Raw genomic sequence first — 21,818 nt, forward strand, 5'->3', positions numbered from 1 at the left:
TCAAGTATAAGAGGATGTTTGCCAGTGCCATTGATAAGGTAAAACCAAGGCCTGCCTGAGCCACCATTGCAGCAGGGAGTCAAACCTGCCTTCAAAGATCACCTCTGCATGGTCCAGTCATCACTGAAAGTGATGTTAAAGAGAGTGGAAAAGGACCAAAAGGACCATATTCAAAGGACCAAACCTGGAACTTCCTGCAGGCCAAGTATGTTCTCTACCACTGAGCTACGTTCCACAGCCTACTCCCACTCCCTGCCTTTTCAGTCCCTTCTTAAAAGATACCTGCTCACATCCCAAGGATATCGCTCTGTACCATCCTCAATGGATATTTCCCATCATTCAAAACTCACTGACTGAGCTCAACCTTATCCCCTGTGACTGATGGTGGATCCCCAGAGTCTCATACAGAAAAAAAAACTTTCTTCAGCACCAGCCAAGAGATCATTTAACAGGAAATATCAAGGAATGAACTTGGGACCTTCTACACTCTACAGATAAAGTATGACCTTCCCACTGGATTCTGCAAAGTCCCCCCCAAAAAATCACAACAAACAAAAGGACAGAATGTAGAGTCAGAGTGGACATTATTTGCCTGTTGTGGGTTTTCTGGGCCGTGTAGCCATGGTCTGGTAGCTTTTTCTCCTAATGTTTCACCTGCATCTATGGCTGACATCTTTCAGAGGCACAACACAGTGAGAAAAACACATCTCCAATCATAGATGCAGGAGAAACATTAGCAGCAAATACTACCAGACCATGGCCACCCAGCCTGGGAAACCCACAACAGCCCATTGGTTCTAGCTGTGAAAGTCTTCAATAATACATTGGGAATTATTTGTTTTAGTTCATTCAACACATTTCAAGCTTGAGTTGCTTATCAAAAGTACGAAAACACATAAAATCCACACGTGTGTGGAATATGTTCTCTAACTGTCCTTTTAAAAGTATATCCAATGTACATATAATCAAAAGCAAGTTACTTTTTACTAAAAAATCTAGAAATTTAAAAGAGACCATATCAAACCCATAACACAAGAAAGGCCAACAAGTACTTTTCACAATTAATATTTTTTCTTCAAAATACCTTTTAATAAACATTTTCAATATCTACACTTCCCTGTTTTCTTATCAAAGTAATCCGTTCTCATACTAAGCAAACTTCATACTGTGTTGGAAATCCATGCCTATCTTCTCTCTCTACCAGGTCTAATTGGAGTCAAGGAGGGCTGGATTCAATCAGGAAAACTGAGTGTGTGTGTGTGTGTGGGGGGGGGGGAATAATGAAATGGGCCCCTTACCCAGAGCTGCAAACTGCCCCCAATTCCCACCGTTGCCTTTTATGGTAGAAAAGGCAAATGCAGTCTGATCCTAAAGAACTCTTAATGAAGAACTCTAAATGTATTGTATCTCAATATAAGAAATGAAACAAAAGCTGAGAAAGTCCAAACAGATTAGGTTGACAACATCAAGGTGGATTTTGAAGATTTTCTGAAGTTACAACTGATATCCAAGCAAGAGATGTTGTCCTCTGCAGACAATGGCTGCTTCGAAGGATAAACCCTACACCGGTCCCTCCGCTCTCCAAATTCTGCCCTCCCCAGTTTTACCCCTATATTTCCAGGAATTTCTTAACCCAGCTTTTGCAACCCTTAGTCGTCAACTGAGTCTAAGAAAGAAAGCTACTGGTTACGAACTGTACATCATCTGAAAACAAAGAAGGATAATGTGCAGATTGCAGTGTTACCATAATTAACATTAACCTTTTTATACATAATGTGTGCTTAAAAATTACACATGCTGGGGTAAAAGACATGTTCAAAGTACATTTTAACACAAAGGTTTTCAGTAGTGATGGAAGCATGTTACACAACTATATGCGGCATTTAAAAACATATCATGCCTCATTCTGTAAAAATGCAAAACAAGATAATTACAGTTGAATTGTCACAGAGACCGAATAGTTAAAAGTTAGCAAGTATTTTTACATGCCAATAAGACCTTTTGTGGATTTGTGGACCTAGTAGTACCAGTTCTCCCACTAAGGCTGTTTCCACACGGGACGCTAAAAACGCCATCCTTGGGGGGTGGCATTCACACAGCAGGCATGCTCGCAACACCCAAGCGGCGTGAAGACGCCACTGTTGAACCTCTCTCCAGGAGCAAGGTTTTTCAACAGTGGCATCTTCCACTTGCTGCCATGCGAACAGCAGCAGGTGGAAGGCGCCTTCCCTCCCCCACCTTCCCCGAATGCCTTACCTTTGTCTCCTGGCTTCTGGCACATTGGAAAGGCCAGGGGACACACCCCGCTGGCCTGCGACTCCAGAGCTGTCGCTCAGGCCGGGGGGGGGGGTGTTCCCTAACCTCTGCGACTTGCTGGAAGCCAGGAGACGAAGGTAAGGCATTCGGGGACAGTGCAGCCTGTGCAAAGGCTGCGACGTTGCCTGCGCCCCTACCGGGACCGTCCGTGTGAACGATGCCGATGCACCCCCGCTCAGCGCCCAAGCAGAAAGGGCCTTGGAGACCTCCTATCCTGGGAGCAAAATGCAGTGTGGGTGGGGAATTGTCACATCACTTCAGTGATGTCACTTCTGTGATTGTGTGTCTACCATCTATGGTATGGTTTCCCATATTAAAATTGGACTCTGTTGCCTTCTTTAAGGATTTGTTAACTATTGTGAACAGAACCTACTTAAAATCAACTTCATGAAAACCAAAGTGATGGTCTTCTCAAAATCTGCTATTTGGGAATTCATTTCCAACAAAGCCTGAGTTGTTCCTATCAGCTGAGTTGGTCCTATCGGTCCTATCACACTATAAATAAGGCCTAGAGTAATATAGCAGCACTAAATAATTTCATCTTCTCGAAGGGAGGACAGTATGTTCCTTCTGCTATTAAAGTTTTTAAACATAAACTACTTCCACAAGTCCTCTATGGAGCTCCAATCTGGATGGGCATGGCTTCCAAGTGCCTTGAGTATATTCAACTGATTCCACACAACCACCTTCCCAGTGGCTTCTCAGGGGTATCCAGACATTTTCTGTATATACTGGTCCAAGACTAGCCAGTGGCTTTATGTGTGCGAAGCAGGCTGGCCTGAACATCCCCACGCTGGTTGGCCCAGTCATGCCAGGGAACTTGGGGATCACTTGCCTACAGATGTGCAGGCGGGGGTGGGGGGTGAATTGAATTCCTGGGCACGCTATAGAAATCCCTGAAATGTCTGAGCTATGAACAGTAGAGATTTAGGAGTTCCATAACTTCCATAACTTCTGATACAGTTATTGCCTAGTCTTCACTTGAAGGCCATTTCTATATCCCCCCATTTCCCACCAATTGCCAGGAACCAGGTTATCCTAGCCCTTCTTTGGTAGCCCCTGCACCACAGGGCTAGTCTTCCCAGAAACCCAACAAATGTAAGCACCTACCACAGACAGCCAAATGGGTGCCTATCATTGTGACATCATTGCTATCTTCACAATGGGGCCTTTGATCAGGGATTAGTGCTGTTGGAGTCACCAAGCATTATTCCCTTCCTCACCACAGGCCTCTGACTGCAGGGAGGAGAAAGGAAAACCATGCACTCTTCCCCCCCCCCCCACCAGTTGCTATTCCACCAAGAAACAGGGCTGGCAGGGACACCCAAAAATCAGAACTCAAATTCTGCCAATTCCAATGAGTTAATGTTTCAGACTCAATAACAGGCAAGGCTAAAGTCAGGAGCCCAGAGGCAAGAAGCTGTGTGGCCCTGGGACTTTCCCCACACTGTGTATTACAGAAGTCTGGAAGGGAAGCTGGCTGTTAATGTTCAACCAAACTATCCCAGCTACAATGCTGTAGGCTCTGGGATACATGCCACGGGATCCTGAACATTCTTTGTTTTCTTGGAATAGAACAATTGCAAAACTTAACAGACTGGTCCCTCAGGCTTACCCAAGCACCTAAGAATGCCATTGTGATGCTACTGCTAAGAGACATTTTGATTCAAGAAGAGGGACGCTTTGAAAAGTTTACTGCAGGTCATCTATTTTATTGCAGACATCTCAGGTGGTGATTTCCTGCTGCAAGATGAGAAAGTTGGTTGAAGCCAAATTCAGCTAGGTGTGTCCTGCGAAACATATTCTAACAGCAACCCTGTTAGATGCAGCAGCGCCTCCTGTGCGAACAGCACCCCAGAGATGGTGTTTTCACCGTCCCTAGGGTGCTGTTATTCACCCGTGTGGAAACAGCCTGGGATTAGGGATGCCAGATCTGAGTCCTCTAATCCCTCTAGACTAAATACATTATCTTCCGCTCTGCCCCATCACATTTTTGCCCTTGAATTTGTTGTTTATTTCTTTTATGTTTGTTCTTTTTAATGTCTACAGTGGCCAGTGAGATCATTGGGTCAAAAATTGGAGTGAGATATATATTATTCTGGGGTTGTCTCCTCTGTTTGAAGTGGAATTTATTTGTGAAGGCTAGGGGAAGCCTTGGGAGAGAGAGGCAGGACCAGAAAAACAAATATTCAGTTTCACTCAGCCTGGTATTAATCAGTAATTGCAAGCCATCTTGCCATACTTTGTCTATGTGAAACAATGTGTGCTTTTGAACACATGAGGAACACCTTTGTTACCAATGAATAACCAATGTTGAAATCCTGTCCTCACCTCCCCTTCATCCTGTCCTCACCTCCACCAATTAGGATTTCAAACCCACATCAAAACAATTAGGATTTCAAATTTGCATCCACTGTTCATTTGGCATCACAAGTGCAGCCCTTAAGCTGTATATTTGTCTTCTGCCAGGACATCATGGTTGAGGGATGATGTTTGTGCTTCTTATAATTACTTAATCTTGCAGCATTTTGCATTGATGCAACAATTAATTGGAAAAGATACACCAGAGGGGCATTTTGCATGTAGCGGAATCAAACAGAAGTGTATTCGAATAGCTCCATATTAACTAGTGAAGATAAAGTACCCATTACCAATATAGCACTATCTGAGAACCTGGTTCCTTTTCTGGTACATCTTTTTAATTTATTACCAAGGGATCAGAAAAAGTTAATCGGCAGAAGCCAATATAATCTTGATTCCCAAAGAAAGGAAACCTGTGACTGAAAGAGCATCTTATAGATCAATTTCACTATTAAATGTAGCATAAAAAGATTTTCACAGTCATTTTGGCCGAGTCACTGAATAGCCTCTTGGGACATTGTATAAAACCGGATCAAAGGTAGACAATGGACTAATTCAATCCTATTCAGTTAAATCTGTATTGCTGGGAATGAATGTCAAGAAAGAAGAGGAAAAAAAGAATTAAAATCATTGATATGAAGACATTAACTGAAGCACCCAAAATATCTTTATATATATTTTCCTATAAATTAGTTGGAATTTCACATACAGATGTTTTTGCTACTTTACAGGAGTCTCTACATTTCCTAGTTCTATCAGTGTGGCATATATTTTTACCAGTAATTATTTTTGATGTAAAGGAGACCAGACCAATAAGTGTTACAAAGTGGTCCAGGGCTCATACGTGTGTGTGTGTGTGTGTGTGTGTGTGTGTGTGTGTGTGTGTGTGTGTGTGTGTGTGTGTGTGTAAATATAGATAAATAAGTTTGACACAATTCAATTTGCAAAAAAACTTTAATTTGCAAAAACATACTTTATTTGAAAATACCCCTCACCTTCTGCTTTCTCACTTCCCAGGACAAGGTGACCCCCCCCTTTAATAAAATCCATAAAACTAATTTAGCCAGTCTCTTTCCAAACAGAATTCTAACTTGAGAGAACTCCTTATTAAATATGAGCAGTATTGCGAGAGAAAACACACTGAACAAACGGTTATCCAGCTGATCCCAAATATGCAACAATGATGTTCTTTTTTAAAAAAATTATTTCAAATGAAGTGCTACTTACATTTCCAAATATAATTCATCTTTATGTTGGTAACTGTGGATTTTCAGTGATTGATTGTATTGCATTTATTGTTTAATGATACTGTAATACCACAGTTGGGAGGTGGCATCTAAATATAGTTGAGAGGTGGCATCTAAATATTTTTAAACATATAGTAAATATAGTAAATAAACATTCACAGACTGGAAAAGTACAATTATGAGATACTGTCCACTAATAACACTTTGATAGTTTTGGAGAACATATTGCGCACCCTATTCCAAGGCGCACTTGTACAGTTGCCCCATTTTACAATTTATCTTTTAGTGAGTGGAGTGTGTGTTAAATGCTGTATTTAACCAAAACATTTCTCTTCTTATTCCAACTGAGACACTGGAACACATTTCAAATGGAATCTTAGCAATGTTGATGTTCTGCTGAAGATTACTTCATCATCTTTTGCTAAAATTGAGTTTTCAAACAGAAGTGAAAAAACTTACGAAAAACAGAAGTTGAAAAGAAAGTACAAAGTTTTGAGAAAAGATGATTAACACATTTGTTGTATGTCTGTAAATAAATTGCATCAAATTTTACTGCTTTCACATCCTGCATGTGAGCTCCCAAAGGCACCTGGTGGGCCACTGCAAGTAGCAGAGTGCTGGACTAAATGGACTCTGGTCTGATCCAGCAGGCTAGTTCTTATGTTCTTATGTTCTTACTGGATTTAAAACGTGATGGAACATCTGGTATTTGATCAGGTGGCACCACCATGTATGAAAAGTTAATAAAAGGAAGAAATGCAACTTGAAAAAACATCTTTTTCTTGTGAGGTTACACAAACACATCAATGTTGACAGTTCTACAGTAATCCAAACTTTGCACTTGAGGTTCATCCATAGAAAAATAGCACACCAGTGCTGCTTAGTGGCTGTCAAGATTTTTACAACCATTTAGACGTTCTATATTCTGTTCAGACTCCTGAGTCATACATAGCTCAGATCAAATGGAAGATCATAATTGGTCACAATGGACAACCAGATGCCCCCTGAAGGCCACAACTTCCCTCTGTTGTTGCCCCCTTGTTCCATGTAGTCATAATGACTGAGGCCACTACATATGCCTAAATCTTCCATAATGCTAGCAGATGATCTGCCCAATTTTGTTAGTTAGATTTAAATGGAATGAGGTGGTTGTGGTGGAAAGTGCCAACAAGTTGCAGCCAACTTAGCGGCCCCGTAGGGATTTCAAGGAAAGAGGTATTCAGAGATGGTTTTCTACTGCCTGCTTCTGCATAGCAAACCTGGTAGAAGAAGATTTGTATACCTTGTTATATTGTATCTTTAAGAAGTCTCAAAGAGGCTTACTATTACTTCCCCCACCCCCCACAGACACCTTGTGAGGTAGGTGAGATTGAGAGAGTTCTATAAGAACTGTGACTAGCCCAAAGTCACCCAGCAGCAGTGGTGGGATTCAAAAATTTTAACAACAGGTTCCGATAGTGGTGGGATTCATATAATGACCCTTTGAAGTATTAAAAAAGTGGTATACCGAAAGATAGTTTATATAAAACATAGATGTAAGGTTTAACAAAAAAATCCATGTGTTTTGTAAACCATATCCTTTTATGCCATGTGTATTTATCTCTTTTGTAGCACAATAGGTTAATCAGGACTAGATACTGCACTTCTGTTCAGAGGCTTATCTGCCCAGTGATATGGGGTACCCCATGTCTCTGGGCGTACACCATCTGGTCACATGGGGATGCAAAATCAGCACCCCACGTGACCAGTGCTACCTAGCAGCCAGTGGATGAGGGAAACTCATGTGTTATTCATAAGCCCCCGCTTGATTTGAAAATCATGTATTCTTCCTAAGCCCCTGCATGCGCACAACCACTTCACCACAAAACACACCTCCCTTCCCCCATTTGTGCACACACAGACCCACTTGCCCTGATCCTGTTCCGCTGTCTGCCCCTCCCCCATTTCCAAGGACATTCTGTTGCAAAGTAGCCTAAAGCCACAAACAGCCAACGATTCAAAGAAGAAGAAAATGTGCAGATCTTGCTTCAGTTGAGTGCAAGAGGTGGGATTAACAAAGGGTTCCCAAAACTAAGGACAGAGTAATAAAGTGTTCTATGGAACCCTCTAGAATCTCCTGAATCCCGCCTCTGCCCAGCAGGCTTCATGTGGAGGAATGGAGAAACAAATCTGGTTTACCAGATAAGAGTCTGCCACTCATGTGAAGGAGTAGGGAATCAAACATAGGTAACGATTAACTGTTTGCACAGTTAAATAGTTAAACTTTAAACTTTTACACGTTGGGGGTTTTTTTATCACGCCCCTACAATGTACATTTCCACAGTGGGAAAAGGTCCCGCCCCATCAAGTCATTCCAGCCAATCAGGGAAGACTGGCGAAGCAAGCTCGCCTGGTAGTGGGGATTGCTAAGAGTTTTGCAACTAGGTGTGTCTGCTGTGTGCTTGCTGCAGTGGGGAGGGAGAAACTCCAATGAAAAGAACACGGTTTCACAATTAACAGGTTTGGATCTACGTGCAAATTTCAAGTGGGGATTCGACCAAGATCAGCCTAGCCTGGACTATCCAGGTCAGTCACTGTCAATCTGCTCATGACTTATTTTTCAAAAAGAGCACCTAAATAGAACAAGCCAGTTCTCAATGTCCATATAACCCAGAAACAGAACCTGGGATGGTGCTACTCAGGTAAAGAGAGAGGTAGATTCATGAGTAGAGATGGATTCAAACACAAGCTAAGCGAGCATCATTTTAGGCCTTCAGATTATCACTAAATACAGATTACTAGATTTTGGTGTTATAATATACTTTTAGAGTAATGCTATGGGTCCCCTTAAACTTGCACAGCTTAGGTCTTCAGGATGCCTGCTCTGTTCATGACTGTGCACCTTTTATATTTGCTAGTATATAAACAAATGCTGACCAGCAAAAAAAACAACCTGCTGTATTTAAAGGCATTGTCACAGTGATGGGCAAATCCTTCTAATTGTAAACAATAGAACTGTTACCAGACCGACTCAAGGTGGAGGGGGCTCTGTTTTAAGACAGTGATGCCTCTACCATTCTGCCAACCCTTGAGGTGCCTAGCAGTACAATGCCAATATGGGAAGCTTGTGTATCCACAATTGTGTATCCACAATAACACACAGTAAGTAAAAACTTGCCCTGACTTGCTCTCACCTGCATCTGCCATGCAAAGCACCTCACACCCTTCCTAAAGGGATTAAGAGAGCACAATGACTCTACCCTAGAGTATTCCCATCCCCAGCCCTGAACCATACATCCCTTCAAAGGCAAAGGACATGTTAATGTTTTTGCCCTGAGTTTTCCTATCCAGTCCAGCATTAACCTAATGCTCCTTCCTCTGAGTCACCTTTCTAATGACTCAGTTGCATTGCTATTGTTCTATAGCTGTAATTTCATCAGCTACCTTCCCCCTTTCAAATACTCCTGAACTTGGACCATCAAATTGATGTCTCAACCCATTAGATTAACAACCCAACAAGGCTAATGTCTGTCTCTTTTCTTTCCATGGAAAGGCAGGACTCTTTGTCCTGGGAGATTAAGGGCTACTCTGCATGACCCTGAAGGTCCTTTTTCCTTATAGGAAGCCCCCTCTCCCAGTAGTTCTTGTTCAATATATCTGGATGATTCTCTATCTATGATATTGTTCACAATGCAGTGTTTTTCTACCAGAGCTAAGCACAGGCCACCCAGCTCTGTTCATCAGACCATTCTGCTTCAAGATCAGGTGATTATAGCCCTTATTCCCTAATTTCCTCATCTATTCCAGACCTATCCCCTCACAACTGCTTATATCCTAGGACTGTGCATGTGTTCTGCTGCTTTGATTATTGTGTGCTTGTGTACCCCCATTATCTCTTAATAAAATTATTACGCTTTATTAGCTCTCCTGCAGAATTTCTTCCAAAAGCTGACTTTGGTAAAACATAGGCAACCAAGATCTCAAGCTTTCCCAGTCTTTTGCTAAGCCAAGGGTCTGCTCTCGCTAATTCTTTTAGAGAGAGACTCCCACCATTTTGGGTAACCAAGAAATAGAAAAAATATTGCTTTCTCCCTCCCCCTCCCCCTGCCCCTCCCCTGATCCCTGCCAAGAATTTTAAACATCTTAGTGTAGCAGAATTGTAGCATGGGGACAGACAACTGTTAGCATGTTGAATAGTGATTACACAAAGCACCCCTCTCCATTTTCTGTGCATGATGTTGATTGCAAATGGCAAACAAACCAAGAGCCAGCATGGCAGCTGATCATGTATCTTTACTTAGAGGACACAACAAGGTCATTAAGACTGATACAGCACATTTCACAGTTGATTCAATAGGATATCAAATCTGTTTTTTTAAAAAAAAAATCTGAACAGTGAGCTGATTCCAATTATTTATTATGGTCCATTCTCAGACAAACACAGACTTGTATTGGGTAGGGGTTTTTTTTTCCAAATAAAGATTCTTCTCTTGTATCAGACATTCAAGATTAAGGATGCTAGCTAAAAGCTGGTCATTGACATCATTTTGGTTTGCAGCATTTCCCATTAATTCCACAGTTGGCTTGATATCCTACGCCAGATGAGCAGTTTCCAATGAGTCGAGTCTCACATTCACCTCCAAAGTCTGCGCAGGACTTTGGTCCTGAGCAAAAGAAACAGAGAAGTGTGCCATTATTTGAAAGGGTATTTCCTTTCTGAAGCAAATCAACCACACATGCCCTTGAAAAGAGAACTGTGATATGAATTTGGTCAACATTGTCACCTTTCTCATTGGAAATCATGTCTTTTTCTTCCAGATGCTGTCCTCAATGAAGTTGTTTGATTAATTAAGACATAATACCAGTTTCCGCTCTGAACACCAAAATATCTTGCACCAACAAAAGAGTGTTGGCGAACGGCTATGCAGAGAATTCCAAAAGGTACATAGATGATAAAACAAAGGTCAAAATGTTTCCTACTGCTCACACTTCCTACACTAAATACACATTCTCAAAATCAACAGAGTCCTGGGTGGGGCATTGAGCCATGGGGGTAGAAACTGATAGGACTACAGCAGTATCACCTCCCCTCCTGCCAGGCTTATGTTTATGCATCACTGAACACACTAGGGAAGGACACACTGGAGAAGTTAACTACCACCACTACCACCATCCTGTAGCCAAACCAGGTCAGCCTCGTCATTCAGAAGCAAATCCTAGAAAGATGCTGTTTTGTCTGTAATAAACTTGCCATTTAAAAGTATGATATTTTAGTCCTACAATAAGGAATGGAACTGTGTGAGATTCAGTGAAAAGGGTGTCTTGTCTCAGTCCACAATGTTCATGTGTCTCCTGCATGGACTTTTTTAACATGTGTGTTCTGGGAGTTTCCTGCTGGGAACCTAATTTCTCAGATATATGTGGGCCAAATTCAGATCAGGACCATAGTACATGAGGAAAAGACTGGATTCCCCATCCCCACATTTTCCTGACCTGAAAAGGTCCCAAGAGTCCACTGTTTGCTTGTTAGGTAAACTTATATGTACAGTGACACCTGTGTTTCCCCAGTGGAGTAAATAGTAATTCTCATGGCTATTTGTGGTCTGGAGAATAGCATGAGGGAGAAAGCTGAAGACCTCCTCATTGCACATGGTGGTCCCAATGCAAACAGGGCCTACACATACCTGGATGTACCAAATCCCCTGGCCCAGATTGCATTCACCCAAGAGTTCTTAAAGAGCTCAAGCATGAAATTGCTGATCTTCTCACTTTAATATGCAACTTATCCCTGAAATCAGGCTCCATTCCTGAAGACTGGAAGATGGCCAATGTCACACCAATCTTTAAGAAAGGATCTAGGGGGGACCCAGGGTGGGGGGGGGGGGGGGTGGGGGGGGGGGGGGGTGGGGGGGGGGGGGGGTGGGGGGGGGGGGGGGTGGGGGGGGGGGGGGGTGGGGGGGGGGGGGGGTGGGGGGGGGGGGGGGTGGGGGGGGGGGGGGGTGGGGGGGGGGGGGGGTGGGGGGGGGGGGGGGTGGGGGGGGGGGGGGGTGGGGGGGGGGGGGGGTGGGGGGGGGGGGGGGTGGGGGGGGGGGGGGGTGGGGGGGGGGGGGGGTGGGGGGGGGGGGGGGTGGGGGGGGGGGGGGGTGGGGGGGGGGGGGGGTGGGGGGGGGGGGGGGTGGGGGGGGGGGGGGGTGGGGGGGGGGGGGGGTGGGGGGGGGGGGGGGTGGGGGGGGGGGGGGGTGGGGGGGGGGGGGGGTGGGGGGGGGGGGGGGTGGGGGGGGGGGGGGGTGGGGGGGGGGGGGGGTGGGGGGGGGGGGGGGTGGGGGGGGGGGGGGGTGGGGGGGGGGGGGGGTGGGGGGGGGGGGGGGTGGGGGGGGGGGGGGGTGGGGGGGGGGGGGGGTGGGGGGGGGGGGGGGTGGGGGGGGGGGGGGGTGGGGGGGGGGGGGGGTGGGGGGGGGGGGGGGTGGGGGGGGGGGGGGGTGGGGGGGGGGGGGGGTGGGGGGGGGGGGGGGTGGGGGGGGGGGGGGGTGGGGGGGGGGGGGGGTGGGGGGGGGGGGGGGTGGGGGGGGGGGGGGGTGGGGGGGGGGGGGGGTGGGGGGGGGGGGGGGTGGGGGGGGGGGGGGGTGGGGGGGGGGGGGGGTGGGGGGGGGGGGGGGTGGGGGGGGGGGGGGGTGGGGGGGGGGGGGGGTGGGGGGGGGGGGGGGTGGGGGGGGGGGGGGGTGGGGGGGGGGGGGGGTGGGGGGGGGGGGGGGTGGGGGGGGGGGGGGGTGGGGGGGGGGGGGGGTGGGGGGGGGGGGGGGTGGGGGGGGGGGGGGGTGGGGGGGGGGGGGGGTGGGGGGGGGGGGGGGTGGGGGGGGGGGGGGGTGGGGGGGGGGGGGGGTGGGGGGGGGGGGGGGTGGGGGGGGGGGGGGGTGGGGGGGGGGGGGGGTGGGGGGGGGGGGGGGTGGGGGGGGGGGGGGGTGGGGGGGGGGGGGGGTGGGGGGGGGGGGGGGTGGGGGGGGGGGGGGGTGGGGGGGGGGGGGGGTGGGGGGGGGGGGGGGTGGGGGGGGGGGGGGGTGGGGGGGGGGGGGGGTGGGGGGGGGGGGGGGTGGGGGGGGGGGGGGGTGGGGGGGGGGGGGGGTGGGGGGGGGGGGGGGTGGGGGGGGGGGGGGGTGGGGGGGGGGGGGGGTGGGGGGGGGGGGGGGTGGGGGGGGGGGGGGGTGGGGGGGGGGGGGGGTGGGGGGGGGGGGGGGTGGGGGGGGGGGGGGGTGGGGGGGGGGGGGGGTGGGGGGGGGGGGGGGTGGGGGGGGGGGGGGGTGGGGGGGGGGGGGGGTGGGGGGGGGGGGGGGTGGGGGGGGGGGGGGGTGGGGGGGGGGGGGGGTGGGGGGGGGGGGGGGTGGGGGGGGGGGGGGGTGGGGGGGGGGGGGGGTGGGGGGGGGGGGGGGTGGGGGGGGGGGGGGGTGGGGGGGGGGGGGGGTGGGGGGGGGGGGGGGTGGGGGGGGGGGGGGGTGGGGGGGGGGGGGGGTGGGGGGGGGGGGGGGTGGGGGGGGGGGGGGGTGGGGGGGGGGGGGGGTGGGGGGGGGGGGGGGTGGGGGGGGGGGGGGGTGGGGGGGGGGGGGGGTGGGGGGGGGGGGGGGTGGGGGGGGGGGGGGGTGGGGGGGGGGGGGGGTGGGGGGGGGGGGGGGTGGGGGGGGGGGGGGGTGGGGGGGGGGGGGGGTGGGGGGGGGGGGGGGTGGGGGGGGGGGGGGGTGGGGGGGGGGGGGGGTGGGGGGGGGGGGGGGTGGGGGGGGGGGGGGGTGGGGGGGGGGGGGGGTGGGGGGGGGGGGGGGTGGGGGGGGGGGGGGGTGGGGGGGGGGGGGGGTGGGGGGGGGGGGGGGTGGGGGGGGGGGGGGGTGGGGGGGGGGGGGGGTGGGGGGGGGGGGGGGTGGGGGGGGGGGGGGGTGGGGGGGGGGGGGGGTGGGGGGGGGGGGGGGTGGGGGGGGGGGGGGGTGGGGGGGGGGGGGGGTGGGGGGGGGGGGGGGTGGGGGGGGGGGGGGGTGGGGGGGGGGGGGGGTGGGGGGGGGGGGGGGTGGGGGGGGGGGGGGGTGGGGGGGGGGGGGGGTGGGGGGGGGGGGGGGTGGGGGGGGGGGGGGGTGGGGGGGGGGGGGGGTGGGGGGGGGGGGGGGTGGGGGGGGGGGGGGGTGGGGGGGGGGGGGGGTGGGGGGGGGGGGGGGTGGGGGGGGGGGGGGGTGGGGGGGGGGGGGGGTGGGGGGGGGGGGGGGTGGGGGGGGGGGGGGGTGGGGGGGGGGGGGGGTGGGGGGGGGGGGGGGTGGGGGGGGGGGGGGGTGGGGGGGGGGGGGGGTGGGGGGGGGGGGGGGTGGGGGGGGGGGGGGGTGGGGGGGGGGGGGGGTGGGGGGGGGGGGGGGTGGGGGGGGGGGGGGGTGGGGGGGGGGGGGGGTGGGGGGGGGGGGGGGTGGGGGGGGGGGGGGGTGGGGGGGGGGGGGGGTGGGGGGGGGGGGGGGTGGGGGGGGGGGGGGGTGGGGGGGGGGGGGGGTGGGGGGGGGGGGGGGTGGGGGGGGGGGGGGGTGGGGGGGGGGGGGGGTGGGGGGGGGGGGGGGTGGGGGGGGGGGGGGGTGGGGGGGGGGGGGGGTGGGGGGGGGGGGGGGTGGGGGGGGGGGGGGGTGGGGGGGGGGGGGGGTGGGGGGGGGGGGGGGTGGGGGGGGGGGGGGGTGGGGGGGGGGGGGGGTGGGGGGGGGGGGGGGTGGGGGGGGGGGGGGGTGGGGGGGGGGGGGGGTGGGGGGGGGGGGGGGTGGGGGGGGGGGGGGGTGGGGGGGGGGGGGGGTGGGGGGGGGGGGGGGTGGGGGGGGGGGGGGGTGGGGGGGGGGGGGGGTGGGGGGGGGGGGGGGTGGGGGGGGGGGGGGGTGGGGGGGGGGGGGGGTGGGGGGGGGGGGGGGTGGGGGGGGGGGGGGGTGGGGGGGGGGGGGGGTGGGGGGGGGGGGGGGTGGGGGGGGGGGGGGGTGGGGGGGGGGGGGGGTGGGGGGGGGGGGGGGTGGGGGGGGGGGGGGGTGGGGGGGGGGGGGGGTGGGGGGGGGGGGGGGTGGGGGGGGGGGGGGGTGGGGGGGGGGGGGGGTGGGGGGGGGGGGGGGTGGGGGGGGGGGGGGGTGGGGGGGGGGGGGGGTGGGGGGGGGGGGGGGTGGGGGGGGGGGGGGGTGGGGGGGGGGGGGGGTGGGGGGGGGGGGGGGTGGGGGGGGGGGGGGGTGGGGGGGGGGGGGGGTGGGGGGGGGGGGGGGTGGGGGGGGGGGGGGGTGGGGGGGGGGGGGGGTGGGGGGGGGGGGGGGTGGGGGGGGGGGGGGGTGGGGGGGGGGGGGGGTGGGGGGGGGGGGGGGTGGGGGGGGGGGGGGGTGGGGGGGGGGGGGGGTGGGGGGGGGGGGGGGTGGGGGGGGGGGGGGGTGGGGGGGGGGGGGGGTGGGGGGGGGGGGGGGTGGGGGGGGGGGGGGGTGGGGGGGGGGGGGGGTGGGGGGGGGGGGGGGTGGGGGGGGGGGGGGGTGGGGGGGGGGGGGGGTGGGGGGGGGGGGGGGTGGGGGGGGGGGGGGGTGGGGGGGGGGGGGGGTGGGGGGGGGGGGGGGTGGGGGGGGGGGGGGGTGGGGGGGGGGGGGGGTGGGGGGGGGGGGGGGTGGGGGGGGGGGGGGGTGGGGGGGGGGGGGGGTGGGGGGGGGGGGGGGTGGGGGGGGGGGGGGGTGGGGGGGGGGGGGGGTGGGGGGGGGGGGGGGTGGGGGGGGGGGGGGGTGGGGGGGGGGGGGGGTGGGGGGGGGGGGGGGTGGGGGGGGGGGGGGGTGGGGGGGGGGGGGGGTGGGGGGGGGGGGGGGTGGGGGGGGGGGGGGGTGGGGGGGGGGGGGGGTGGGGGGGGGGGGGGGTGGGGGGGGGGGGGGGTGGGGGGGGGGGGGGGTGGGGGGGGGGGGGGGTGGGGGGGGGGGGGGGTGGGGGGGGGGGGGGGTGGGGGGGGGGGGGGGTGGGGGGGGGGGGGGGTGGGGGGGGGGGGGGGTGGGGGGGGGGGGGGGTGGGGGGGGGGGGGGGTGGGGGGGGGGGGGGGTGGGGGGGGGGGGGGGTGGGGGGGGGGGGGGGTGGGGGGGGGGGGGGGTGGGGGGGGGGGGGGGTGGGGGGGGGGGGGGGTGGGGGGGGGGGGGGGTGGGGGGGGGGGGGGGTGGGGGGGGGGGGGGGTGGGGGGGGGGGGGGGTGGGGGGGGGGGGGGGTGGGGGGGGGGGGGGGTGGGGGGGGGGGGGGGTGGGGGGGGGGGGGGGTGGGGGGGGGGGGGGGTGGGGGGGGGGGGGGGTGGGGGGGGGGGGGGGTGGGGGGGGGGGGGGGTGGGGGGGGGGGGGGGTGGGGGGGGGGGGGGGTGGGGGGGGGGGGGGGTGGGGGGGGGGGGGGGTGGGGGGGGGGGGGGGTGGGGGGGGGGGGGGGTGGGGGGGGGGGGGGGTGGGGGGGGGGGGGGGTGGGGGGGGGGGGGGGTGGGGGGGGGGGGGGGTGGGGGGGGGGGGGGGTGGGGGGGGGGGGGGGTGGGGGGGGGGGGGGGTGGGGGGGGGGGGGGGTGGGGGGGGGGGGGGGTGGGGGGGGGGGGGGGTGGGGGGGGGGGGGGGTGGGGGGGGGGGGGGGTGGGGGGGGGGGGGGGTGGGGGGGGGGGGGGGTGGGGGGGGGGGGGGGTGGGGGGGGGGGGGGGTGGGGGGGGGGGGGGGTGGGGGGGGGGGGGGGTGGGGGGGGGGGGGGGTGGGGGGGGGGGGGGGTGGGGGGGGGGGGGGGTGGGGGGGGGGGGGGGTGGGGGGGGGGGGGGGTGGGGGGGGGGGGGGGTGGGGGGGGGGGGGGGTGGGGGGGGGGGGGGGTGGGGGGGGGGGGGGGTGGGGGGGGGGGGGGGTGGGGGGGGGGGGGGGTGGGGGGGGGGGGGGGTGGGGGGGGGGGGGGGTGGGGGGGGGGGGGGGTGGGGGGGGGGGGGGGTGGGGGGGGGGGGGGGTGGGGGGGGGGGGGGGTGGGGGGGGGGGGGGGTGGGGGGGGGGGGGGGTGGGGGGGGGGGGGGGTGGGGGGGGGGGGGGGTGGGGGGGGGGGGGGGTGGGGGGGGGGGGGGGTGGGGGGGGGGGGGGGTGGGGGGGGGGGGGGGTGGGGGGGGGGGGGGGTGGGGGGGGGGGGGGGTGGGGGGGGGGGGGGGTGGGGGGGGGGGGGGGTGGGGGGGGGGGGGGGTGGGGGGGGGGGGGGGTGGGGGGGGGGGGGGGTGGGGGGGGGGGGGGGTGGGGGGGGGGGGGGGTGGGGGGGGGGGGGGGTGGGGGGGGGGGGGGGTGGGGGGGGGGGGGGGTGGGGGGGGGGGGGGGTGGGGGGGGGGGGGGGTGGGGGGGGGGGGGGGTGGGGGGGGGGGGGGGTGGGGGGGGGGGGGGGTGGGGGGGGGGGGGGGTGGGGGGGGGGGGGGGTGGGGGGGGGGGGGGGTGGGGGGGGGGGGGGGTGGGGGGGGGGGGGGGTGGGGGGGGGGGGGGGTGGGGGGGGGGGGGGGTGGGGGGGGGGGGGGGTGGGGGGGGGGGGGGGTGGGGGGGGGGGGGGGTGGGGGGGGGGGGGGGTGGGGGGGGGGGGGGGTGGGGGGGGGGGGGGGTGGGGGGGGGGGGGGGTGGGGGGGGGGGGGGGTGGGGGGGGGGGGGGGTGGGGGGGGGGGGGGGTGGGGGGGGGGGGGGGTGGGGGGGGGGGGGGGTGGGGGGGGGGGGGGGTGGGGGGGGGGGGGGGTGGGGGGGGGGGGGGGTGGGGGGGGGGGGGGGTGGGGGGGGGGGGGGGTGGGGGGGGGGGGGGGTGGGGGGGGGGGGGGGTGGGGGGGGGGGGGGGTGGGGGGGGGGGGGGGTGGGGGGGGGGGGGGGTGGGGGGGGGGGGGGGTGGGGGGGGGGGGGGGTGGGGGGGGGGGGGGGTGGGGGGGGGGGGGGGTGGGGGGGGGGGGGGGTGGGGGGGGGGGGGGGTGGGGGGGGGGGGGGGTGGGGGGGGGGGGGGGTGGGGGGGGGGGGGGGTGGGGGGGGGGGGGGGTGGGGGGGGGGGGGGGTGGGGGGGGGGGGGGGTGGGGGGGGGGGGGGGTGGGGGGGGGGGGGGGTGGGGGGGGGGGGGGGTGGGGGGGGGGGGGGGTGGGGGGGGGGGGGGGTGGGGGGGGGGGGGGGTGGGGGGGGGGGGGGGTGGGGGGGGGGGGGGGTGGGGGGGGGGGGGGGTGGGGGGGGGGGGGGGTGGGGGGGGGGGGGGGTGGGGGGGGGGGGGGGTGGGGGGGGGGGGGGGTGGGGGGGGGGGGGGGTGGGGGGGGGGGGGGGTGGGGGGGGGGGGGGGTGGGGGGGGGGGGGGGTGGGGGGGGGGGGGGGTGGGGGGGGGGGGGGGTGGGGGGGGGGGGGGGTGGGGGGGGGGGGGGGTGGGGGGGGGGGGGGGTGGGGGGGGGGGGGGGTGGGGGGGGGGGGGGGTGGGGGGGGGGGGGGGTGGGGGGGGGGGGGGGTGGGGGGGGGGGGGGGTGGGGGGGGGGGGGGGTGGGGGGGGGGGGGGGTGGGGGGGGGGGGGGGTGGGGGGGGGGGGGGGTGGGGGGGGGGGGGGGTGGGGGGGGGGGGGGGTGGGGGGGGGGGGGGGTGGGGGGGGGGGGGGGTGGGGGGGGGGGGGGGTGGGGGGGGGGGGGGGTGGGGGGGGGGGGGGGTGGGGGGGGGGGGGGGTGGGGGGGGGGGGGGGTGGGGGGGGGGGGGGGTGGGGGGGGGGGGGGGTGGGGGGGGGGGGGGGTGGGGGGGGGGGGGGGTGGGGGGGGGGGGGGGTGGGGGGGGGGGGGGGTGGGGGGGGGGGGGGGTGGGGGGGGGGGGGGGTGGGGGGGGGGGGGGGTGGGGGGGGGGGGGGGTGGGGGGGGGGGGGGGTGGGGGGGGGGGGGGGTGGGGGGGGGGGGGGGTGGGGGGGGGGGGGGGTGGGGGGGGGGGGGGGTGGGGGGGGGGGGGGGTGGGGGGGGGGGGGGGTGGGGGGGGGGGGGGGTGGGGGGGGGGGGGGGTGGGGGGGGGGGGGGGTGGGGGGGGGGGGGGGTGGGGGGGGGGGGGGGTGGGGGGGGGGGGGGGTGGGGGGGGGGGGGGGTGGGGGGGGGGGGGGGTGGGGGGGGGGGGGGGTGGGGGGGGGGGGGGGTGGGGGGGGGGGGGGGTGGGGGGGGGGGGGGGTGGGGGGGGGGGGGGGTGGGGGGGGGGGGGGGTGGGGGGGGGGGGGGGTGGGGGGGGGGGGGGGTGGGGGGGGGGGGGGGTGGGGGGGGGGGGGGGTGGGGGGGGGGGGGGGTGGGGGGGGGGGGGGGTGGGGGGGGGGGGGGGTGGGGGGGGGGGGGGGTGGGGGGGGGGGGGGGTGGGGGGGGGGGGGGGTGGGGGGGGGGGGGGGTGGGGGGGGGGGGGGGTGGGGGGGGGGGGGGGTGGGGGGGGGGGGGGGTGGGGGGGGGGGGGGGTGGGGGGGGGGGGGGGTGGGGGGGGGGGGGGGTGGGGGGGGGGGGGGGTGGGGGGGGGGGGGGGTGGGGGGGGGGGGGGGTGGGGGGGGGGGGGGGTGGGGGGGGGGGGGGGTGGGGGGGGGGGGGGGTGGGGGGGGGGGGGGGTGGGGGGGGGGGGGGGTGGGGGGGGGGGGGGGTGGGGGGGGGGGGGGGTGGGGGGGGGGGGGGGTGGGGGGGGGGGGGGGTGGGGGGGGGGGGGGGTGGGGGGGGGGGGGGGTGGGGGGGGGGGGGGGTGGGGGGGGGGGGGGGTGGGGGGGGGGGGGGGTGGGGGGGGGGGGGGGTGGGGGGGGGGGGGGGTGGGGGGGGGGGGGGGTGGGGGGGGGGGGGGGTGGGGGGGGGGGGGGGTGGGGGGGGGGGGGGGTGGGGGGGGGGGGGGGTGGGGGGGGGGGGGGGTGGGGGGGGGGGGGGGTGGGGGGGGGGGGGGGTGGGGGGGGGGGGGGGTGGGGGGGGGGGGGGGTGGGGGGGGGGGGGGGTGGGGGGGGGGGGGGGTGGGGGGGGGGGGGGGTGGGGGGGGGGGGGGGTGGGGGGGGGGGGGGGTGGGGGGGGGGGGGGGTGGGGGGGGGGGGGGGTGGGGGGGGGGGGGGGTGGGGGGGGGGGGGGGTGGGGGGGGGGGGGGGTGGGGGGGGGGGGGGGTGGGGGGGGGGGGGGGTGGGGGGGGGGGGGGGTGGGGGGGGGGGGGGGTGGGGGGGGGGGGGGGTGGGGGGGGGGGGGGGTGGGGGGGGGGGGGGGTGGGGGGGGGGGGGGGTGGGGGGGGGGGGGGGTGGGGGGGGGGGGGGGTGGGGGGGGGGGGGGGTGGGGGGGGGGGGGGGTGGGGGGGGGGGGGGGTGGGGGGGGGGGGGGGTGGGGGGGGGGGGGGGTGGGGGGGGGGGGGGGTGGGGGGGGGGGGGGGTGGGGGGGGGGGGGGGTGGGGGGGGGGGGGGGTGGGGGGGGGGGGGGGTGGGGGGGGGGGGGGGTGGGGGGGGGGGGGGGTGGGGGGGGGGGGGGGTGGGGGGGGGGGGGGGTGGGGGGGGGGGGGGGTGGGGGGGGGGGGGGGTGGGGGGGGGGGGGGGTGGGGGGGGGGGGGGGTGGGGGGGGGGGGGGGTGGGGGGGGGGGGGGGTGGGGGGGGGGGGGGGTGGGGGGGGGGGGGGGTGGGGGGGGGGGGGGGTGGGGGGGGGGGGGGGTGGGGGGGGGGGGGGGTGGGGGGGGGGGGGGGTGGGGGGGGGGGGGGGTGGGGGGGGGGGGGGGTGGGGGGGGGGGGGGGTGGGGGGGGGGGGGGGTGGGGGGGGGGGGGGGTGGGGGGGGGGGGGGGTGGGGGGGGGGGGGGGTGGGGGGGGGGGGGGGTGGGGGGGGGGGGGGGTGGGGGGGGGGGGGGGTGGGGGGGGGGGGGGGTGGGGGGGGGGGGGGGTGGGGGGGGGGGGGGGTGGGGGGGGGGGGGGGTGGGGGGGGGGGGGGGTGGGGGGGGGGGGGGGTGGGGGGGGGGGGGGGTGGGGGGGGGGGGGGGTGGGGGGGGGGGGGGGTGGGGGGGGGGGGGGGTGGGGGGGGGGGGGGGTGGGGGGGGGGGGGGGTGGGGGGGGGGGGGGGTGGGGGGGGGGGGGGGTGGGGGGGGGGGGGGGTGGGGGGGGGGGGGGGTGGGGGGGGGGGGGGGTGGGGGGGGGGGGGGGTGGGGGGGGGGGGGGGTGGGGGGGGGGGGGGGTGGGGGGGGGGGGGGGTGGGGGGGGGGGGGGGTGGGGGGGGGGGGGGGTGGGGGGGGGGGGGGGTGGGGGGGGGGGGGGGTGGGGGGGGGGGGGGGTGGGGGGGGGGGGGGGTGGGGGGGGGGGGGGGTGGGGGGGGGGGGGGGTGGGGGGGGGGGGGGGTGGGGGGGGGGGGGGGTGGGGGGGGGGGGGGGTGGGGGGGGGGGGGGGTGGGGGGGGGGGGGGGTGGGGGGGGGGGGGGGTGGGGGGGGGGGGGGGTGGGGGGGGGGGGGGGTGGGGGGGGGGGGGGGTGGGGGGGGGGGGGGGTGGGGGGGGGGGGGGGTGGGGGGGGGGGGGGGTGGGGGGGGGGGGGGGTGGGGGGGGGGGGGGGTGGGGGGGGGGGGGGGTGGGGGGGGGGGGGGGTGGGGGGGGGGGGGGGTGGGGGGGGGGGGGGGTGGGGGGGGGGGGGGGTGGGGGGGGGGGGGGGTGGGGGGGGGGGGGGGTGGGGGGGGGGGGGGGTGGGGGGGGGGGGGGGTGGGGGGGGGGGGGGGTGGGGGGGGGGGGGGGTGGGGGGGGGGGGGGGTGGGGGGGGGGGGGGGTGGGGGGGGGGGGGGGTGGGGGGGGGGGGGGGTGGGGGGGGGGGGGGGTGGGGGGGGGGGGGGGTGGGGGGGGGGGGGGGTGGGGGGGGGGGGGGGTGGGGGGGGGGGGGGGTGGGGGGGGGGGGGGGTGGGGGGGGGGGGGGGTGGGGGGGGGGGGGGGTGGGGGGGGGGGGGGGTGGGGGGGGGGGGGGGTGGGGGGGGGGGGGGGTGGGGGGGGGG

Source organism: Sphaerodactylus townsendi, linkage group LG01, assembly GCF_021028975.2.
Source record: "Sphaerodactylus townsendi isolate TG3544 linkage group LG01, MPM_Stown_v2.3, whole genome shotgun sequence".
In the NCBI taxonomy this organism is placed as follows: Eukaryota; Metazoa; Chordata; class Lepidosauria; order Squamata; family Sphaerodactylidae; genus Sphaerodactylus; species Sphaerodactylus townsendi.